Here is a 23,225-nt window from a genome sequence, read left to right on the forward strand (position 1 = left end):
CCACATAGCACAGGGAGATCAGCTTGGTGCTATGTGACCACCTAGAGGGGTGGGATAGGGAGGGTGGGAGGGAGACACGAGAGGGAAGAGATATGGGGACATATGTAAATGTATAGCTGATTCACTATGTTATAAAGCAGAAACTAACACACCATTGTAAAGCAATTATACTCCAATAAAGATGTGAAAAAAAAAATAAGAATCCGCCTGCCAATGCAGGGGACACGGGTTCAAACCCCGGTCAGGGAAGATCCCACATGCTGTGACGCAACTAAGCCCATGTGCCACTACTATTGAGCCTGCACTCTAGAGCCCACGAGCCACAACTACTGAAGCCCACGTGCCCTAGAGCCCGTGCTCCGCAACCAGAGAAGCCACTGCCATGAGAAGCCCGTGCACCGCAACAAAGACCCAACGCAGCCAAAAATAAATAAATTAAATAAATAAATTTATTTAAAAAATTTTTTTTAAAGTTTTAAAAATTAAAAATATAGAGAATTCAAATACATGACAACAGCAGCACAAGAGTCAGGAGAAGGAGCTAAAAGGAATTTAAGTGTTTTATTTAAAGTAAATGTGCTGGAGGGGAGGGATAAATTGGGAGATTGGGATTGACATATACACACTAGTATATATAAAATAGATAACTGATAAGAACCTGCTGTATAACACAGGGAACTCTGCTCAATACTCTGTAATGGCCTATATGGGAAAATAATCTAAAAAAAAAAGAGTGCATGTATGTGTATGTATATCTGATCCACTTTGCTGTATACCTGAAACCAACACAACATTGTAAATCAACTATTCTCCAATAAAAAATTTTTAAAGGTAATAAAATAAATGTATTAATACATATTTCAAGGAATATCAGAAAATAAATTACTTCTTATAAAAAATTAATTATTGAACATATCTTCACAATAAATTAATGAAAGTCATCAAGATCAAAATTTTGTATATCTAATAAAATTAGTCTATTTTATAATAAATTATTTAAAACATGAGTAAATCTATATGCTGTTTCTCATGCTTAGTTTATAATAATGCAGTTATTGCATTAAAAGATGTAGTTAAAATATGAGTTTTGAAAGCAAGAAATAGTGTAAATGACATGATTTTCTTTCAGTAAATATGTACATGTATTGTACTCTAGTGCTTGGCTTTTGGAAAATAATTTTTAAATTTTGTATAAAATTCAAAATAATTCCATATACATTATTAGGCAACTCTGTATTTAATAGAAAAGAAAAGCATCTTTGAGCAACCAAAGCAGTTTAGGTGGATGACACTGATCCTGGCCATTGAAATGTAAAGAAGGAGTATGCCTTTTTATCCTTTTGAATAGTGGAAGAAGGGCAATTATGAAAGAGAGGGTGGGAAAGTTGCCAGAGAGTTTCCAGGCAGTGTGTGCGTGGGGTGGGGGTGGGGTAGTATACATGGGAGTTGAAGGTTCTCTTAACTATCAGTACCCCAGTACCCTGGCAAAATCTTCATATAACCACAAGGATATGCATACCCCAGTTTGAAGACCATTGCTCTGGGGCATATATTGGGTTGATCAAAATGTGCCTTCGGTTTCTAAGTAAAAATAAAAGACACATTTTTCATTTTCACCAAGAATTTTATTGAACATATTCACTGTTATGTTCCACTACCTTCTGCCATTTTTCAGGCAGCTTCATAATTCCATCTTCCCAAAACTTTTTATCTTTCTGAGCAAAGAACTGTTCCAGGTGCCTTTTACAGTCTGCCAGGGAATTGAAACTTTTTCCATTAAGAGAATTTTGTAAAGATTGAAATAAATGGAAATCTGAACGAAGGTGCCATGTCTGGTGAATACCATGGATGAATCAGAACTTCCCAGCCAAGCTCTAACAGTTTTTGCCTGGCCATCAAAGAAACATGTGGTCTTGCGTTATCCTGATGGATGATTATGTGTTTTCTGTTGATTAATTCTGGATGCTTTTCGTAGAATGGTGCTTTCAGTTGGTCTAATTGGGAGTAGTACTTGTTGGAATTAATTGTTTGGTTTTCTGGAAGGAGCTCACAATAGAGGACTCCCTTCCAATCCCGCCATATACACAACATCACCTTCTTTGGATGAAGACCGGCCTTTGGTGTGGTTGGTGGTGGTTCATTTCACATGCCCCACGATCTCTTCCGTTCCACATTATTGTACAGTATCCACTTTTCATTGCCCGTCACAATTTGTTTTAAAAACGGAACATTTTCATTACGTTTAAGTAGAGAATCGCATGTGGAAATACTGTCAAGAAGGTTTTCTTCACTTATGTGGAACCCAAATATCAAAGCGATTAACATAACCAAGCTGGGGCAAATGATTTTCAGTGCTTGATTTGGATATTTTGAGTATGTCTGCTGTCTCCCACGTGGTATAATGTTGATTGTTCTCAATTAATGTCTCAATTTGATCACAGTCAACTTCAACTGGTCTACCTGACCATGGAGCATCACCCAGCGAGAAATCTCCAGCACAAAATTTGGCAAACCACTTTTGACACATTCAATCAGTCACAGCACCTTCTCCATGCACTGCACAAATCTTTTTTTGTGTGTTTTAGTTGCGTTTTTACCTTTCTTGAAATAATAAAGCATAATATGCCAAAAGCGTTGCTTTTTTCTTCCGTCTTCAATATTTAAATGGCTATACAAAAATTCACCAATTTTGATGTCTTTTTTTAAATGCACGCTGATATGACAGCTGTCACATACAATCTAACAAAATTGTTTCAAATGAAGTTAAAGACAGCTAAGTGCTACTAGAGCCATCTTATGGAAAAAACCGAATGAAACTTTTGGCCAACCCAATACTAAGAGAGGAATTACTGAGTCCCAAGCTGTGCACATTTTCAGCTTCACCAGATATTGACAAACTGCTTCTAAAGCAGTTGAATCAGTTTATAATCCCACAGCAGTTGGTTTGATATAGTACTTCAACATCATTTTGATTTTTCATTGGCACTGTATTTTTTTGTTCGTTTTGTCTTTCCCTGACTATTAAAAAGGTTGAGTATCTTTTCATGTGTTTATTGGCTATTTAAGTTTCTTATGTGAATATGCTTTTTCTTATCAATAAGATATATTTCCACATTCTGAATATTTATGCTTTGTCATTTATATGCATTGCAGATAGCTTCTCCCAGTCCACAGGCAGATTAATTAAACATTTGGATGTCTCAGTTTCCTTATAGGAAAAAATGAGAATAATACCTTCCTCAAAAGATGCTAGGTCATTTGATTCTCAAAACAACTCTATGAGGTGGATAACATAATTAATCCCATTTTTCATATGAGAAATCTTTTCTCAGTTATGCCAAATTGTTTACCATAGAGGTTGTACCAATGTTTATTCTATCATCAGAATATACGTGTCCTTGTTGCTCCACTTGAAATAATCAGACTTTTAAATTTTTCCCAATATGGTAAGTGTGAAGAAGAATCTCTGTGCTTTTTATTTTGCATTTCCCTGGTAACTAATGAAGTTGAACACCCTTTCATATGTCTCTTCATTCTTTTTTGGTTCCTCTTCTCTAAAACACCTGTACATGGCTTTTGCCCCTCTTTACATTGGGTTGTCTCTTTCCTATTAATTCTTAGGTTCTCTTTATATAGTCTGGATACATGTGGCAAGTAGTTTCTCCCAGTTTGTGGCTTCTCACTCTTTTTTTAAAAATTGAAATATAGTTGACCTTTAATATTATGGTAGTTTCAGGTGTGCTACATAGTGACTTGACATTTGCATATATTACGAAATGATGACCATGATTAAGTCTAGTAACAATCTGTCCCCATACAAAGTTATTACAATAATATTGACCACATTCCTTATTCTGTATATTACATCCCTGTGGCGTAATTATTTTATAACTGGAAATCTGCACCTCTTAATCCCCTTTACCATGGCTTCTCTTTTTGTTCTCTTTGTGCTGACAAGATGAGAACAAGTTCTTAATTGTAATAAATTTACTTTGTTTACCCTTTCCTTTTTGGTTATGCTTTTCTTAAGTTTATTACTTTCCTTTCATTTAAACCTTTCCATATCATTCTTGTATAGGTGTACCTTGTAAGAAGCATAATCAAATCTGATAGCTTCTTGTCTTTCTATATGTGAATTTATTTATATTTGTTGTTTTCAGTGATAGACTTATTTTTACCATCTTATTTTTTATTCATTGCTTGCAATCCTCTTTATCAGTTTTTGCCCCCTCCTTTCTTGTGTTCAGTGGATTGATAAATTTTCAGAGACTCACTACAATTTTAGAATCTATAGATTATATATCTATCTATTTGTTTAGGCTGTTTTAAATATTTAGCATATATACTTAACTATAAATTTTTAATACACTAAAATTATTCCATATTTGTATGCTGTTAAGGACTTTAGCAATATATGAAACAAAATTGGCAAAGTATTGGTTGCTGCTAAAGCTGGGTGATGGATAAACTGTTTTAAAGGCCCTCAGATACGTAACTACCCATTAAGCGCATGCGCACACACACACACACACACACACACACACACACACACACAGATAGTCTTATTATTAAGGAGAGTTTTTATCTTTTTTGTAAAAACATGCACAAACTTGTTTTGTGGGGGATTTTTTGGTCACATAAACACACTTCCAGATATATTTTATCTGTTCCTGTTCTCACTGCTTTTTGGTTGGTTGGTTGTTTTTGAATGCCATGCTTTTCCTCTGGGTTTGGTTTTCTTCTGGATGGAAAATATCCTTAATAGTCTCTTCAATGAGAATCTATGGCAAATTTTATTCTCCTTTTTTTTTGAGGAATAGTTTAACTGGGTATAAAATTCTACGTTGATGGTTATTCTTCCTCAACACTTTCATAATTTTGCTCCTTTGTCTTCTGACATCTATCATTATTGATTAGAAAACAACTGTCCATTTAATTACCGTTCCTTTGTGGATAATAAGTCTTTTTTCTCTGGCTGCTTTAAAAATTTTCTCTTTATCTGTGATGCAGTGTCACCACAATGTGCCTTCTGTGTGAATTTATTTCTATATATACTGCTAGGTATTTGGAATGCACTTTTGTTTGAGAATATACATCTTCCTTCAATTCTAGAAAATTTTAAATTATTATTATCTCATCAAATATTGCTTCTCCATAATTCCCTCCATTCTTTTCTTTTAGAACTCCTATTAGATATGCCTGAAACCTCCAAAATATTTCCTTCACATCTTTAACTGATTGTTCATATTTTTCTTTATATTGGATGCTGGGTGAATTCCTCAGCACACTTTTTCAATTTACTAGTTCTCTAATATTTTCTGATCTAGAGTTGTCCCAGCTTTCAAGAACTGTTTTTATTTCTGCTTCTTTTGATTCTTTTATGGATATTAGTCCTTATTTATCCTTTTGAAAAAGTGACATTTAAGTTGAGAAACTAGAAACCACATGAAGTGGCAGGTGTAGAACATTCTAGGCAGAAAAAAACAGCTTTGGGACCTGATTTTCTCCCCCCAAAACTCTGTCTGCTCCTTAAGCAGCATTTATTTTCAACTTGACCTATCACATAAGCATAGCTGATGCTAACTCAGCATGTTGACTAAATCTCGTGGCTTTTGGTGCTGTAACCATGCACTTATTACTTAAGTTTGGGGTGTAGACAATATGATGTACACAACTTCTGTGTTGCTGACCGGGTCTTGGTCTTATTGAGTAAGTGTACTGTCTCTGACATACAGAAGCTTTACTTCCAGTAGGTCAGTTGAGCCATCTTGTATCCCAGGAATAAATGTGGCCAAGAGCTGACTGAGCAACAGACTGCATGGTTTTAGTTGGAGTAAGTAACAAAATGCAAATTTAAGTTAATCATGTGCTTTATGGAAAACAATAAAATAATCCTATAAATATAAACAAAACAGTTAAATGTCATCGCTTAGCACCATCTTGATTATATATAAAGGTACAAACTTGGGCATTAAAAGCATGTGGCAATATTCACTTTCAAAGGTGTCATATACATGATTCAAATCTTCCAAACTATGCTTAGAGTAATAGTATTTAGAATGTGATTTAATTTACAACAACAAGAAAAAATTTAATCCTGGTTGGAATCTGAATATCCCCATTGCTCCCACTCCCTAAATTCTGGGTGGTATTTTGGGTGGTGGTGGAGATAGATAACCCTGATATTCTTTTGTTTGTGTCACATCACCTTTGATGATACAGTCATATGTCTCTTCTCTCCGTCTTCCCTTCCTCCTTCTGGCTAAGTACCATTCTTGCAGCTGCCTGTTTTGAACCAATCTAACGTTGTACTTTTGATGGGAAAACTAACATATTCACGTCTCTTGCATTATCTGATGCAGTGAGCTCGCCCCTCATCCTCTTGTGAGACTGTCACCTCTCTAGCTCAGGGTGCTGATACACAGGTAGGTGAGGCAAGCTTCTCAGCACAACCACGCAGCTGTCTACACATAGCACAGCGCAGGGTGTCCGCTAGCTATGTGCTTACCATCAGCCGACCATGGCGTCACCCTGAATGTTTTCCTTTTTATACACTTAACAGTGTTGCCTTGATCTAGCATTTACCATTCTCATTTCTCACAGCACCTCTAAAGCAAGAAATAGTTAGATCAAATAAGGCTGGCTATTCTACACTGAGCTTTAGATTTTTAACTCTCTCCTGAAATTCCTTGACAAAGTATAAATGACATTAAGTTTTTCACATTGCAGAAGAAGAACAATCAGTTTGGGGCTTGGCTAATTCCAGTAAGTCTTCTTTTTGAATGAGGTAATTCAAATACAGAAGTCATCTTCATGAAAAGAGAAAGCTGTCTCCAATTCCTGCTCAGGAGGAGGTAAGTGCCTTGAACGTGCTGTTCACTTCCTTCAATAGTACAGTGGCCAATGTAAGTGGAAATATTTTTCAACACAGAACCTGCTGTTTCCAATTCAACATTCTGTTTCAATTCACTACCAAATGCCCACACAGAAAGAAGGTTTAGTGCCAAGGAAATCTATGGTCTCATGAGCCATAGATTTGCTCTCATGCACAAATCAGTCAACATGAAAGCAAATTCACATTTTAAAATAGTTCTTCCAGGGAATTCCCCAGCAGTCCAGTGGTTAGGACTCAGCACTCTCACTGCTGGGGCCCCGGGTTCAATCCCTGGTCAGGGAACTAAAATCCCATAAGCTGTGTGGCGTGGCCAAAAAAATATATAGTTCTTGCATTGGTTTAGAAGCTAAGTATAGATCTAGATAATTTCAAAAAAATTAATTTTTAAATAGGTGCAGCCTGTTAAGATAGGATGAAAGTTGTCGTTAGCAAACTTTCCATGGCTTTTGAGGTTTCCCATGCCAGGCCGACAAGGGCTGGCATGATGTGGTCCCTACCATCATCTCCAACCACAACCCATGCCTTATGCCACCTGTCAGTTTTGTTCTAGTTGTGCCAATCTTCTGTTAGCAGCTAGAAATGCCAAACTCTTTTCCATCTCTGGGCTTTTGTGCTTATTTTTTTTTACCTGCCCAGAACATGCTTCTCCCTCTTCTCATCTTAATGATGAGGTCTTCCCTAACCACTCTATCCAAAGTAAGTCATCCTCCTTAGTCCCATTCATAGCACTCTGTTGACTTCCTGCACAGCACTAATCAGAGGCTGCAACTTTTTTATTTACTTGTTACTGATGGTCTGTTTACCCACACTAGAATGTAAGCCCCATGAAGGCAGGGGATCTAGTTTGTCTTATGCTCCATCCCTAGATCTTATGTGCCTGGCACAGAAATCTACTAGCCTATGACATCTTCTTGATTTAGAAAAATAACGATAATTATTCAAACAATAAGTGCACAGATGACTATCTGGATTTCATGCAGAATTGACATAAAATGGAATTTAGGGTATTCTGAAAGCCACGAGTGCTAAACTTTCAGTTTGAGATTTTAGAGTTCATTTTTGTTAATTCTGAAGGATGGCCACTAGAGGGAGACATAGCCAAATACTACACTCAAGTTCTAAGGTGTTTTTTTTTTTGCGGTACGCGGTCCTCTCACTGCTGTGGCCTCTCCCCTTGCGGAGCACAGGCTCCGGCTCATGGGCCCAGCCGCTCCGCGGCATGTGGGATCTTCCCGGACCGGGGCACGAACCCGCGTCCCCTGCATCGGCAGGCGGACTCTCAACCACTGCGCCACCAGGGAAGCCCTAAGGGTTTTTTTTTTTTTCCCATAGAATTTTGGAAGTCCTGCAGCCCAACCCTCCTTTCAGCTTCCCTGAAAGAGAAACAAACCAAAAAAGTTATAATGAGGAATTCACTACCCCGTGGGACAGACTACACTACAGCTAAGCACCAACTCATTTAGAAAGTCCTCTTTCTGAGAAAAACAAATATCGTACATTAATGCATATATGTGGAATCTGAAAAAATTGGTATAGATGATCTTATTTACAAAGCAGAAATAGAGACACAGACGTAGAGAACAAACGTATGGATACCAAGGGGGAAAGCAGGGGGTGGGATGAACTGGGAGATTGGGATTGACATATATACACTATTGGTATTATGTATAAAATAGATAACTAATGAGAACGTACAGGGAACTCTACTCGATGCTCTGTGATGACCTAAATGAGAAGGAAATCCAAAAAAGTGGGGATATATGTATACATATAGCTGATTCACTTTGCTGTACAGTATAAACTAACACAATATGGTAAAGCAACTATACTCCAATAAAAAAATTTTTTAAAAGACAGGCTTCCCTGGTGGCACAGTGGTTAAGAATCTGCCTGCCAATGCAGGAGACACGGGTTCGAGCCCTGGTCTGGGAAGATCCCACATGCCATGGAGCAACTAAGCCCATGCGTCACAACTACTGAGCCTGCAGTCTAGAGCCCGTGAGCCACAACTACTGAGCCCACGTGCCACAACTACTGAAGCCCGTGCACCTAGAGCCCATGTTCCGCAACAAGAGAAGCCACCACAATGAGAAGCCTGAGCACCGCGAAGAAGAGTAGCCCCCGCTCGCCACAACTAGAGAAAAGCCCACGCAGCAGCAGCAGAAACCCAACACAGCCAAAAATAAATAAATAAATTTATTTTTAAAAAAATTTAAAAAAAGAAAGTCCTCTTTCTTACTGATCTGTCCGTAACTACCCCTCCTTGCCCACCTCCTTGTCTAGATCATTAAGAAACTGACACTATCTTGGGCCCTATCCTTGGACTCATTGTCTAAGATAATCTTTGGAACCTGTACCTGGCCAATCCCACCATGCCTCACACATTTCTCATCCTCGGTCATGGCTCAAGATGGAAAGTTCTTGTGTTTTCTCTCCTTTGACCCCTGGCCCACTGCTTTCTCCACCAAGCTTTATACTATACCCTGTCCCACAGGAAACGCACTCCCCAACATTGTCAACTCCCCCTTATCCCAGGAAGTACCTCCATCCCCTTGCCATGAAAGCTGGCTCTCCCAGAGGACTGGTTACCCTGCACCTGCCTCTAGCGAAGGTCTGGTTTTCTGAAGTCCCCAGGACCACAGGCAGGGCTGGCATTCACTCAGCTGTCAGTGCCACTCACAAAGCATCACTTCTGCTTTGAGATTTGTGACATGCTGTTGTTCCACTGTCACCTGTTCATCTACTGGTCAAGGCTTATGGAAGACTTTGGGGTCTCATTTCCATCCAGCACCACGTATTTTGCGTGGCTTCAGCAACCATGTAAATAACCAGTCCATCATAGTAGCCTCTTTATACCACCCACACCTGGGACCTTCCCCTGGACCTCAAATTTACACTAGTAATTGTCTCCCCAGCTCACTCAGTACCCCATCTCACCATATGCATCCTTCATTCTCATTAAGATGTCCACTGCATTTTCTCCCTATAGCTCAGGCTTGTCACTTCCTATCCAGCCTACACGCTCACTATTATTTTCCACCTTACTATACTTATCCACTTATATTTCTTCCCCAACTTTTCCCCCAGCCAAAATCACAACGGAATAAATCCATCTGTTCTCCTTTTCTGTTCCTACACTAATCACTGCTAGTGAAGATATCATTAGCAAATATTTATTGACAACAACTGTATGAGGCAGTACCATTATTATCTGCATATTACAAAAGTGAGAAATAAAGCCCAGAAGAAATAAGTAAATTGCCCTAGATCACACAGCTAGTAAGCCAGACAGTCTGCCTTAATCAGATGTCTTTAAAGTATGTAAAGTAAAAATTGATAAAACTACAGGGAGAAATTGACAAATTAATCATCAAAGTGGGAAATTTCAATTTACCTCCCCAAATTATTGATAAGTTAGGCATTCCAAAACTTAGTAAAGAAATACGTGCTGAGAACACTTAGCAAGTTGGATTTAGTGGGCATGCATGAAACCCTGATCCCAACAGTTAGACAGTATATATGGTATATTTACCAAAATCGCCAATGTACTAGGCCAGTGATTCTCAACATTTTTGGTCTCAGGACCTCTTTATACTATTAAAAATTACTGAAGACTCCAAAAAACTTTAGTTCATGGAAGTTATATTTACTACATTAGAAATTAAAACTGAAAGATGATTTATGTGTTTATTAACTTAATAAATACAAATATTTATTTAAATTAACAATAATAATATTGTATGTTAACATAAATAACATTTTTATGAAAAATTGCTTTGTTCATTAGTGAGAAAAATGGCATTGTTTCATTTTGGCAAATTTCTTTAATGCCTGGCTTAATAGAAAACAGCTGGGGCTTCCCTGGTGGCGCAGTGGTTGAGAGTCCGCCTGCCGATGCAGGGGACACGGGTTCGTGCCCCGGTCCGGGAGGATCCCACATGCCACGGAGCGACTGGGCCCGTGAGCCATGGCCGCTGAGCCTGCGCGTCCAGAGCCTGTGCTCCACAATGGGAGAGGCCACAGCAGTGAGAGGCCCGCGTACCGCAAAAAAAAAAAAAAAAAAGAAAAGAAAATAGCTGGATTTTCCCAGGAGCATCTGTTGTGATAGGTTGTTTTGGTTGAAGTCTATGAAGTCCAGCCTCACCCATGGGAATGAGAAAAGCAGCCCCTGAGATCCAGCAGGAGTTGGTGTTGCTGGGAGCTGGCCTGGCAGTCACAGCTGGCCTTGGTGGTCAAGGTCACAGAACATCCCCTCAGACAGAGCCACTCTGTGACCATGATGAACCAAAACGTAAACAAGACCATGAACTTGTCTAAGCCACGCAAGTAGCCAAACATCTCCCTATTCTGGCTGGGTAACCACTTCTTCTTTACCAACTACAGCATTGCTCCAGTCAACCCTTCTGTGTTAGTTTCCTGTGGCTACTGAAAGAAATACCACAAACCTGGTGACTTGAAACAACAGAACTTTATTCTCTCCCAGTTCTGGAGTCAGAGTGAGAAGGCAAGGTGTCGGCAGGGCCACACTTCATCTAAAGGCTCTAGGGGAGAATCCTTCCTCATCTCTTCCAGCTTCTGGAGGGCTCCAGGAGTTCCTTGGCCTGTGGTCACATCACTTCCAGTGTCTGCTTCTGCTCTCCCATGACCTTTTCTTTGTGTCTGCCTCAAATGTTCCTCTGCCTTTCTCTGTAAGCGTACTTACATGGAGTACACTAACTCATGGAGTTAGCACCCGCCCGGGTAAATCCAGGATGATCTCATCTGTAGATCTTCAACTTAATCACAATTGTCTGCAAAGACTTTTTTTTTTTTTTCCAGATAACTAACGTTCACATGTTATGGGGTAAGGATGTGAACATATCTTTTGAGGGGTCACCATTCAATCCATTATACCTTCCTACAGATAAGATTTATTAAGGACCCTAATCATAGAATTACCACCACATCCTGACAGTATACAATACAGAACAAAGCTCTGCTTTCCTAAACCCTCCCCCCATATCACCTAACCAAACCCAAATCCTATGTTTTTTCTAAAACTATCTTACCAAGACTGTAGACAATCCCTGCTGGTGTATATTCTCCTTCCCTGCAATGAAGAATAAACCCACCTTGTTCAATTACTGCTCTGTTCTTGGCGGTGTTTGGCTGGAAGGCATTGACACATGGACATGTAGCTAGAAAAGGGAGGAGTATTTTAACAGCCTTTTCAAATCGTTGTGAATGTTCTTCTCTGATACTACACCCGAATTCAACAAATGATAATTTCTTAAAGGTTACTTGACTGTGGAATCTGAAACCCTATCAGTGAACTTTACACACCCTGCTACATGAAAATCCATCAGTCTATTTTGCACTTTGAGTCAATCTTTCATTCATGCATAATTGTGGACATCATTCATTGATCATTTAGAAAAAAAAAAAAGGTTCACTGAGGTATAGGTATCTTCCAAAGGTTGACACATTTCATTATACAATGTGTATTGTTAAAAATCACACTTGATATCACCACCAATCTCATTAGAAAAGTCCTTATGTATGAGGAAGCTGTCAACTTTACAGTGGTGGATACCACTGTAAATTCAAATTCCTAAATTTGAATTTTCCCTTGAAGCTCAAATGTTATCACCGACAATAATCATTTTTCCTCAAAGTGGCAGACTTCCTACGACCATTTTCAAGAAAATACCTGCCATATACCCAAGTCTGAAGAACCAAAGTTTGTCAGTTGTTCTCTCCAGTTTTATAAAAAAAAAAAAAAAGCTGATTCTGCTTTCAACGTATTCGCACAAGTGCTTTTCCATGGGAAAACCATCGTATTTTGGAATACAGCAAAAATGCTTTATGTGTACTTTCCATTTTGTCAAACAGAATAATAAAAAAAAGATGTGTTCTCAAGGTTCAAGACTTACTAAAAGTATAATTTTTTAATGCTTCGTCAAGGGTATTCTTAAGTGAAACCAGCTTTATGGTGGTGAAGAATAAAATGACTGCTAGTACAGTTTGATGCCACCGCCTGGGTTCATGCTAGGGCACCAGCAGTTGTACTCACCATGTGCAAATAGCAGCACAGTGAAAAAAAACAAATAATGTCCCAGTATTGTTATGAAAATAGTTTTGACTTCGTAGTTCTCCCAAAACGGTCTTGGGAATCCCCAGGGATCTGCAGACTATACTTGAGAATTGCTGATAGTATGAAGCAGTCTCAACAAATAGAAAGAATAGGTATCAATCATACAGAACAAACTCTGCCCACAATGCAATTAAATAAGACTCAATTACCAAAAAAAAAAAGTCCCCTTACATTTGGAAATTTCAGAACATTTTTTTAAACAATCGATGGGTCAAAGGAGAAGTCATAACAGAATTTTTTTAAAAACATGCTTAGAACTGAATGATGACAAAAATACAACATGACAAAACTTGTGAGATGCAGCAAAAGTGATACTTAAGGAAAATTTGTAGTCTTAAATGCTTATGTTAGAAAAGAAGAAAGACTAAAAATTAATCATCTAAATACTTAAGTTGAAAGTAGCAACAGAATGGGCCCAAAAAACTTAGAAAGAAGATGCTGATAAGGTTAAGAGAAAAAATTAAAGAAATAGAAGGAAGAAAGAAATGATAGGAAGGATCAATAAACCCAAAAGTTGATTCTTTGAAAAGATACAAACTTCCAAAAAGGGAACACTCATGCTCTGTTGGTGGGATTGTAAATTGGTGCAGCCACTGTGGAAAACAGTGTGGCGATTCCTATCACAATTAAAAAATAGAACTACCATATGATCCAGCAATTTCACTTCTGGGTATTTACCTAAACAAAATCACTGATTAGAAAAGATATATGCACCCCAGTGTTCATTGCAGTGTTATTTACAATAGCCAAGATATGGAAGCAACCTAGTGTCCATCAAAAGATGAATGGATTAAGAAGATGTATGTATACACACACACACACACACACACACACACACACACACACACAATGGAATATTACTCGGCCATAAAAAAGTGAAATCTTGCCTCTTGCCATTTGGAACAATATGGATGGATCTAGAGGTTATTATGCTAAGTGAAATAAGTCAAAGAAAGACAAATACTGTATGATATCACTTATATGTGAAATCTAAATAACAAAAACACAAACAAAACAAATGAAAACAGACTCAGGTACAGAGAACAAATAGGTGGTTGCCAGCAGGGAGGAGGTTGGGGTGGGTGAGGAAATAGGTGATGGGGATTAAGAGGTACAAACCTCCAGTTATAGAATAAATAAACTACAAGGATGTAATATACAGCATTGGGAATGTGGTCAATAATATTGTAATAACTTTGTATGGAGACAGATGGTTATGAGACTTACCGTGGTCATCATTTCATAATGTATGCAAAGGACAAATCACTATGTAGTACACCTGAAACTAACATAAATTGTTCATCAACTAAATTTCAATTTTAATAAAAGGGAAAAAATACAGTTTAAGAAAAAAATATATTTTTTCAAATTTATTTATTTATTTTTGGCTACTTTGGTTCTTCGTTGCTGTACGCGGCTTTCTCCAGTTGCAGAGAGCGGGGTCCACTCTTTGTTGCGGTACGTGGGCTTCTCATTGCGGTGGCCTCTCTTGTTGTGGAGCACAGGCTCTAGGCACGCGGGCTCAGTAGCTGTGGCTCACGGGATCTAGAGCACAGGCTCAGCAGTTGTGGCGCACAGGCCTAGTTGCCCCACGGCCTGTGGGATCTTCCCGGACCAGGGCTCAAACCCGTGTGCCCTGCACGGGCAGGCAGATTCCTAACCACTGCGCCACCAGGGAAGCCCAAGAAAAATATATTTTAAAGATATTAACCAATAAAACAAATAGCAGAATGGAGAGAACAGAGCAAAGAGTCAGTGAAACGACAAAATATTTCAATTCTTTCTCATTTTAATTCTTTTGGATAAATATATTTTTTGGAAATCAGGATCTTGAAGAGCTGTTTGCACCCCCATGTTCATTGCAGCATTATTCACAATAGCCAAGATATGGAAATAACCTAAATGTCCACTGACAGATGAATGAGTAGAGAAAATATGGTACATCCATACAAAGGAATATAATTCAACCTTAAAAAAGGAAGGAAATCTTGACATATGTGACAACATGGATGAACTTGGAGGACATTGCTTTAAGTGAAATGAGCTAGTCACAGAAGTACAAATACTGCATGATTCTGCTTCTGTGAGGTATCTAAAATAGTCAAACTCAAAGAAGCAGATAGTAGAATAGTGGTTGCCAGAGGCTAGGGTGGAGTGGTGCAGAGGGCGGGGAATGGGGGGGAGTTGTTGTTCAATGGGCATAAAGTTTCAGTTATGCAAGACGAGTCCTAAGTTCTAGAGATCTGCTGTATAACACAGTGCCTACAGTTAACAATACTGTATTGTGCACTTTAAAAACGTGTTGAAAGTGTAGATCTCATATTGTGTTCTTACCACAAAAAAAGACAGGGAGCACAAGGAAACTTTTGGAGGTGATGGCTATGTTTATTACCTTGATCGTGATGATGGTTTCATGGGTGTATGCGTAGGTCCAAACTTACCAAATTACATACATTAAAGTTGTGCAGTTTTTGTATATCAATTACTCCTCAATAAAGCTGTTAATTAAAAAAACATAACAGAATGAAACAAGTGATATCACTACAGACCCTGAAGACATCAAAAGGATAATGAGGGAATACTAAAAACAAACAAAACAAAAAACTCTGAACACCTAAATATGACAACTTAGATGAAGAACTAATTCCTTGAGGAACACAAACTACCATAACTTAGCCAATATCAACTAGTTCATTTGAATAGCCCTATAACTATTAGGGAGATTGAATTCAAAATTCTATAACTCCCAAAAAAGAAATCTCCAGGCCTAGATGGCTTCACTGGAGAATTCTCCCAAACAATTACAGAAGAGTTAACACCAACTCTACAGAATCTCTTCCAGAAAATAGAAGAGGACATTTCCTAATTCATTTTATGGACCTAATATTACCCTGATACCAAAACCAGGCAAAGATAGTGCAAAAAAGAAACTACAGACCAATGTCTCTCATGACCTTAGATGCAAAAATCCTCAACAAAATATTAACAAATCCAACCCAACAATATATAAAAAAGAATTAAATACCATGACCAAGTGGAATTTATTCCAGGTATTCAAGACTAGTTCAACATTTTAAAAACAATCAATGTAAACCACCTGTCAACAAGCTAAAGAATAAAAAATTACATGATCAGATTAACTGATGCAGAAAAAATCCATTTGACAAAATTCAGTACCCATTTATGATAAAAATAGGAATAGAGGGGAAATGCCTCAACTTTGTAAGAGCATCTGCAAAAAACCCAGAGCTAACATTATTGTTCATGGTAAAGGAATGAGTGCTTTCCCCCTAAGATCAGGAACAAGGTCCCTTCCCACCTCTCATATTCAGCGTAGTGCTAGATGTTTGCAAATAAAGGTTTGTCTTATGTTGATGTATCTTGGAAGTGATTAAACACTTATTGTTGAGATCAAACACTCATAAGTTGTCCAATACAGAGGAGCTGCAGGTGGTGGGTTAAAGTGGCCAAGGAAAGCCCACCTCTCCCCGCCGTTTGTCTGTTCCAAAGGAACATGTCTGGAATGCAAAGTGTACGTGTAACACCTGGAAACCCACAGGTCCCAAGAGGCCCAGGCAGGTGTCCAAACAAGTGAAGAGAGGCTACTATGACTTCCCACCCCAGGAGGTTATTGCAGCCAGGATTGTGGCCACACAAATATCTGGCCCCTCTCAAAGTAAACTTTATTATTTTCTAGGTTTACTATTTCCTTAATGATATGATTCGTAATGTATTTGAAAGGTGAAATATTCTAGACACCTCAAATCATTTTTTTTTAAGAAGATGTTGGGGGTAGGAGTTTATTAATTAATTTATTTATTTTTGGCTGTGTTGGGTCTTCGTTTCTGTGCGAGAGCTTTCTCTAGTTGCGGCAAGCGGGGGCCACTCTTCATCGCGGTACGCAAGCTTCTCACTATCACGGCCTCTCTTGTTGCGGAGCACAGGCTCCAGACGCACAGGCTCAGTAGTTGTGGCTCACGGGCCTAGTTGTTCCGCGGCATGTGGGATCCTCCCAGACCAGGGCTCGAACCCGTGTCCCCTGCCTTAGCAGGCAGATTCTCAACCACTGCGCCACCAGGGAAGCCCCTCAAATCACTTTTTAAACCAAGTTAGATTCAAATAAGATTCAAAAATTAATATATAATCCCCTTGGTTCTTACCAGCTAGGCAGTCCTGCCTAGAATGCACAGCTGAAGAGATGTAGCAGGTCACCTGGTGCTTCCTTAAAATTTCTGTGCCTCAGTTTCCTCACCTGTAAAGTCGTGATCATAATAATTCTTATCTGGTAGGGATGTGGAAGGGGTTAAAGGAGGTAATTCAGGTAAAGCATTTAGAACAGTGCTTGCCTCTGGTAGGCCTCCTGAGGAGAAGTGCTCCTAGCCTTCTGCCCACCATTATTGGGGAGTCGGTCTTTTGGAAGGGCACCAGGGAAACTGCTTTCTATGAATCTCATTCTGTATCCAGACGTGAGTAGTCAACACTGTAGTTGCTCATCACCATTAACTGAAGGCTGATGAAAGGAGATAGCATTAAGAAACGAAGCCCGAGATCACTCACTGGCTGCCTGCAACTGCATCCATTGATGTCTTATTTGGTCTGATTTTCTTCACCTGCCTGGCCCCCTAAGGCATTTGAGTTTGTGATGTCTGACGTTTTGCTAATCTACATTATAGAATTCCCCACCACTTAGGCCAAACAGCCATGGTTGAACGGCTGAGACAGAGCAGTCCTCTCAGAGGCAAGGGAATAAAGGAAAGATTTTAGCATTTGCCATCACTTTAGATAAGTCACTTATTTAAAGTTTCTCATGTAAAACCTTAACACTAAGTGGCGGAGGGGCTGAGGGTGGATTTAAAGGATTTTCAAGGGTACTTTGTGTTATCTGCTGTGCAGATGTCTTCTGTTTGCCCTACTGGTCCTCTCTCCACGTTCCCCACCATGCTCTGTGCCCAGGACTGCATCACCAGGTTGTGTTGCCCTCTGGCTTCCAGTTGAGTTCAGGCAAAGGTTGGGGGTAGGGGTGGGGGACACCAGCAGAGATGGAGGGGCAGGAGAGCAAGGTTGGGGTGTCTCTGCTCCTCTCAGGTGACCATGTCCATACAGCTGAACACTACCATGTCCATACAGCTCTGTCTCTGGGTTCCTGCGACTCCCCTACTCCCTCCCATGGCCCCTGCAGGTCTAGGAGTGGAAACAAAGCTTGCTATTAAACACGCTTGGTACCTACACAGAGTCGACACCTTGGTAAGTAGTCCTTGTGAAATAATAAGAAATATATATTGGTCTCTGCCCCTGGTTCCTGGTTCCTGACACAGAGCTCCTAAAATCCTTGTAAATAAGGGTGCTAGGAAAATCGTTTGCTCTAACAGTCAGTCTTTCATTCCTATTCCTGACCCAGAGCTCCTAAGACATTTGTATTGATAATTTTCTGGGTGATAGGAATGTCTTTTGTTCTAATGAGACAAGTCTGGGTGGGCTCCTGGATGGAGCCCTGGTCTGGGAAAGTCCCGCATGCCGAGGAGCAGCTAAGCCCGTGCACCACAACTACTGAGCCTGCACTCTAAAGCCTGTGTGCCACAACTATGAGCCTGCGTGCCACAACTACTGAGCCCATGCACCTAGAGCCAGCACTCCGCAACAAGAGAAGCCACCAAAATGAGAAGCCCATGTACCACAACTAGGAGTAACCCCTGATTGCTGCAACTAGAGAAATCCCACGCGCAGCAACGAAGACCCAACGCAGCAAAAAATAAATTAATTCATTCATTAAAAAAGAAAAAAAGAATGACTCTCAAGTTTCTATCTTAGGTGAATAGGGATTACCAGCTGATAAGAGATAAGAAGGATAATAAACTATTGACCCACAACTTGGATGCATCTCCAGGGATTTTTGTGGGGTGTTACAGCACCATGTCAGCAATTTATGCTCAAGTGGTTCAAAGAAAAACTATTCTTTGCAGTATTCTTGAAAGCCTGAAATTATTTCAAAGAGAAAAAGAGTAACTGGCAGAGCTTAAAGTCTAATTGTACACGAGAGAGGCAGGAGTCAAGAATGACTCCCAAGTTTCTAGCTTAGGTGATAAGGGTTACCAGGTGAGACCAAGAATATAAGGTACAGTAATAAGAATATAAGGTAGAGATTCCCTTTTAATATTGCATTTTAATTTATCAAGGTTATTTTGACAAATTCTTGTACTTTCAGCTAAATTCTAAAAGTTGCCTGTGGTCAGATGATTTGGTACCAGAAATCCTGAGTCTCATTCCTGGCTCTAAATTAACACAGAACGCTTAATTTCTTCAATGCTTGCTTTTTCATTTACAAAGTGAGACTAATAACTCTAGTCTGCAAAGTACTTTCCTCAGGAGAGAGTCATAATTTGAGTGCAATTAACTGCTTGTAATTTTTCAAACATAAAATTCTACTTGATGTTCACCTAATAGTATTCAAAACACAATGTCCCAAACTGTTTCCTAAAAGTGATTATTTCTTAAACCATCAATTCAATTTGAGGTAATTTTATGCCATGGAGATTAAATTAGAACTAATTCATATAAAAATAATATCCTTTAACACTAGCCATAACAGTTGGACATTATATTAATAGGAAGATTGTGCAACACGAGGAAGGTGGGGAAAGAGATAAAAACAGCAAAAAGTCAATTTCTACAAAGAACTCCATGTTTCCATAATTATTCGTATCCACTCCTCCTATAAGTTTTCTCAGAAAGCAGCAGACAGAATTATATATAGTCCCAGCCATGAAACTAATGAACTCAATACAAAGAATACTGGTAGACATCATGAGAGATTCTACCGTGGGGTATTAGTGTCAGACTTTAATGCTGAAGGCCAGATTTGGAGCCATACCTTAATCTCAATGGGACTGACGGAGCTATAGAGTGTTCAGGTAGACACTGGGTCCCAACAAGAAGCTTTTGTTTGCATATTGTCAAGCCCCCTCCTTCACCTCATCAGAGTGTCTTTCAGGTTGTTCTTGAGAAGACCAGGAAAGCTGAGGGAGAAAAAATAGTGCACATATTCATCATCTCTCCTCACAGAGAAACAATGATTTTTATAGTACAGTAATTTTTAAAATGTTATTCCTCCTTCCTATTTTAATGTGAGTTTTTAGTTTGAATACACTCATAAAATGATAATAGTCATAAATTCATGAAATATGCCTACAGTAGCAGAAATAGAAGAAACAAGTGCTTAGAACACGCCTGAATAAGATTCTACAGTCCCTGTGCAGGATTTGAGGGGCCATAAGTCACAGAATCATTAATTTCAAAAAAAATTATTATTGAAGTATAAGGTACATACAGAAAAGTGCACAAATCCTAAATGTACAAATCGATAAATAATAAAAAGTGACCACATCTATGTAACCAACAATCTGGTCAAGAAATGGTAATCTATGAAAAAACTAAATAGTCAGAATAGTGGTTAATGTTGGGAGCTCTCATCTGGGAGGGGGACACACCGCTGGAACTTGAAAATGTTCTGTATCTCGATCTGGGTGATGGTTATCATAACTGTTTACATATGTAAAAATTATCCTGTACATTTTCTCTACTTAAGTTATAATTCAATAAAAAAATTTAAGGATTGGTTTTGAACTGCATGTAAATGGAACTGTACCACATGTGTTCTTTTGTATCTTGCTCAACAGTATGTTTGGGAAATTCATCCATGTAGTTGAATATGTTGCAGTTCATTCATTCTTATTGCCAGCAGTGTTAAATTGTATGAGTATGCCACAGTTTATTTATCCATTCTACTTTTGACTGTATCCAATTTGAGGCTAATATGAATAATATTTCTGTACATGTCTTTTGGTATATGTATGTACACATTTCTGCAGGGCATATATTTAGAAGTGAAATTGCTGGATCTTAGGGTATGTGTATATTCAGCTGGATATACTGGCAGTTTTACAACATGGTCATTCCAATTTACCGCTCTACCATCAACGTATAAGGATTCCCACTAGCTCCACATCCTAACCAATAATTGCTATGTGTCAGTCTTTGTAATCTTAGTCATTCTGGCAGGAGTGTACAGCACACTGTATTGTTGTTTTCATTTTAATTTCATTGATTTTGAATACTTTTTCATATATTAGTAGTCATTTTGTGAAATCTGTTCCAATCTTTTGCCCATTTTTTAAATAGCTTGTCTGTGTTTGTCTTATTGATTTGAAAGAGTTCTTTATATATTCTGGATATATATCTTACGGCTTGCCTTTTCACTTTCTTAATGGTGTCTTTTGATGAACAGATGTTATTAATGTTGGTTTGGTCCAATTTATCAATCTTTTCCTTCATGGTTAATGCAACTTTGTGTCCTGTTTAAGAAATTCTTTTCATCATGATTATGAAGATTCTTTCCTCTATTGCTTTTAGAAGCTTCATACATTCAAATCTGCAGTTTCCTGGAGTTTAATTTTCTATATGATATGATGTAGAGGTCAGGTTTCTTTTTTTTTTCCGTTTGGATATCCAATTGTACCAGTACTATTTATTGAAAAGATCATCTTTCCCCACTGCTCTGAAGTGTCACTTTTGCCATAAATCAAATGTTTCTCTGTGTGTCTATTGCTGGTCACACTATTCTTTCCAGTTGGTCTACAGACCTTAGTATCTGTCCTTGCACAATATTAAGCTGTCTTAATAACTGTAGACTTGTAATAAGTTTTACTCAGTAGCAAGTCCTTCTACTTTATTCTTCTTTTTAAAAATTGTCTTAACTATTTTTGGCTCTTTGCATTTCCATATAAATTTCAAATTTGGCTTGTCAAAACCCACCAAAACAAGCAAACAGAAAGCTTGCTAAGATTTTTATTGAGGCTGCATGAATATTTAGATCAATTTAAGGAGAATTATATTCTAGTCCATGAATGTGTTGTTTTCCTCCATTTATATATTTGAGAGTAAATTGTAGCCATGATTTCATTTTACCTCTAAATATTTCAATCTGTATTTTGTAAAAGCAATGATATTCTCTTACATAACCACAATACACATATCAAAATCAGGAAATGAACATTGATATAATACTATTCTCTAATCTGCATGCATTATTTAAATTTCATTAATGCCTTCAATAACGTCCCCTGTAGCAAAAGAGAAAATAAGTGATGTGGTGTTTTTGGTTTTTGGTTTTTGGTTTTTCTGGTCCAACGTCCAATCCAGAATCACATATTACATTTATTTGTTATGTCTCTTTAGTCTTCCTTAATCTGGAACATTTCCTGAGTCTTTCTTTGTTTGGAAATGTTTAAGAATACAGGCCAGTTATTTTTTGTACAACATCCCTGATTTGGTTTTGTCTGATATTCCCTCATGGTTGGATGCAGGTTATGCATTTGGGGAAGAAAAAACAATGAAAGTAACTTTGTCTCTCTCTTTGTGCACCATATCAAGAGGTACATAATGGCTATTTTTCCCTTTGCTGGTAATGTTAATTTTGCCCACTTGGTTGAAGTAGTATCTGCCAGTCTTCTTAACTGTAAGGTTACCTATTTTCCCTACTTCACGTGTTTTGAGTTTTTTTATGCTATTTTTAAACTGTCATTTTCTGATTGTTGATGGTATATAGAAATTCAATTGATTATAGTAGATTAAACTTGTATCCATCAACCTCTCTAGACTCTCACTTCTCTATAATTTGCAATGTTTTAACTTTTTAAATTGTTTTCATTCTAATAATTTATTGGTAGATTATGAATTTTCTACATATACAAGTATGTCAGTTATATATAATTGACAGTTTTTTCCTCCTGTTACAAAGCCTTATACCTTTTATTTTGTTTCTTGCCTTTTGTACTGTCTAGGACAATATTAAATAGAAATGGTGATAGTGTATATCCTTCTCTTGTTCCCAATTTCAGGGGGAAAGTTTTTGATATTTTACTCTTTAATACAATATTTGCAATAGATATTTGGAAAATCACTTAACATATTAGGGAAGATTCTATCAATTGGCACTAGACCTTTTTTTTCAGTCATGAATATATGTAGAATTTTACCAAATGCCCTTTTTTCTCTATTAAGTTAACAATACTTTGCCTTTATTCTGTAAACATAGTTAATTACACTGATTAATGTTTTAATGTTAAACCAACCTTGCACTGCTGGAATAAACTCAACCTAGTTATATGCAATTGTTAAGGTATTTGCTAGGTTCTTATTTTA

The 23,225-nt window shown here is 38.1% G+C and overlaps 1 long non-coding RNA gene across 1 annotated transcript; it reads right to left on the reverse strand.

Annotated features, from left to right (window-relative positions):
- Positions 1-2,532: 2,532 nt before the first annotated feature.
- Positions 2,533-22,724, reverse strand: LOC113633540 (uncharacterized). Its single transcript, XR_003438234.1, has 3 exons — positions 22,714-22,724; positions 19,440-19,447; positions 2,533-2,651 (listed from the first exon to the last, which is right to left on the reverse strand). It is a non-coding gene; the product is annotated as an uncharacterized LOC113633540 (long non-coding RNA).
- Between the last annotated feature and the right edge of the window lie 501 nt (positions 22,725-23,225).

This window comes from Aethalodelphis obliquidens, unplaced genomic scaffold (assembly GCF_003676395.1).
Source record: "Aethalodelphis obliquidens isolate GAN/ISIS:26980383/991018 unplaced genomic scaffold, ASM367639v1 scaffold40, whole genome shotgun sequence".
Classification (NCBI taxonomy): Eukaryota; Metazoa; Chordata; class Mammalia; order Artiodactyla; family Delphinidae; genus Aethalodelphis; species Aethalodelphis obliquidens.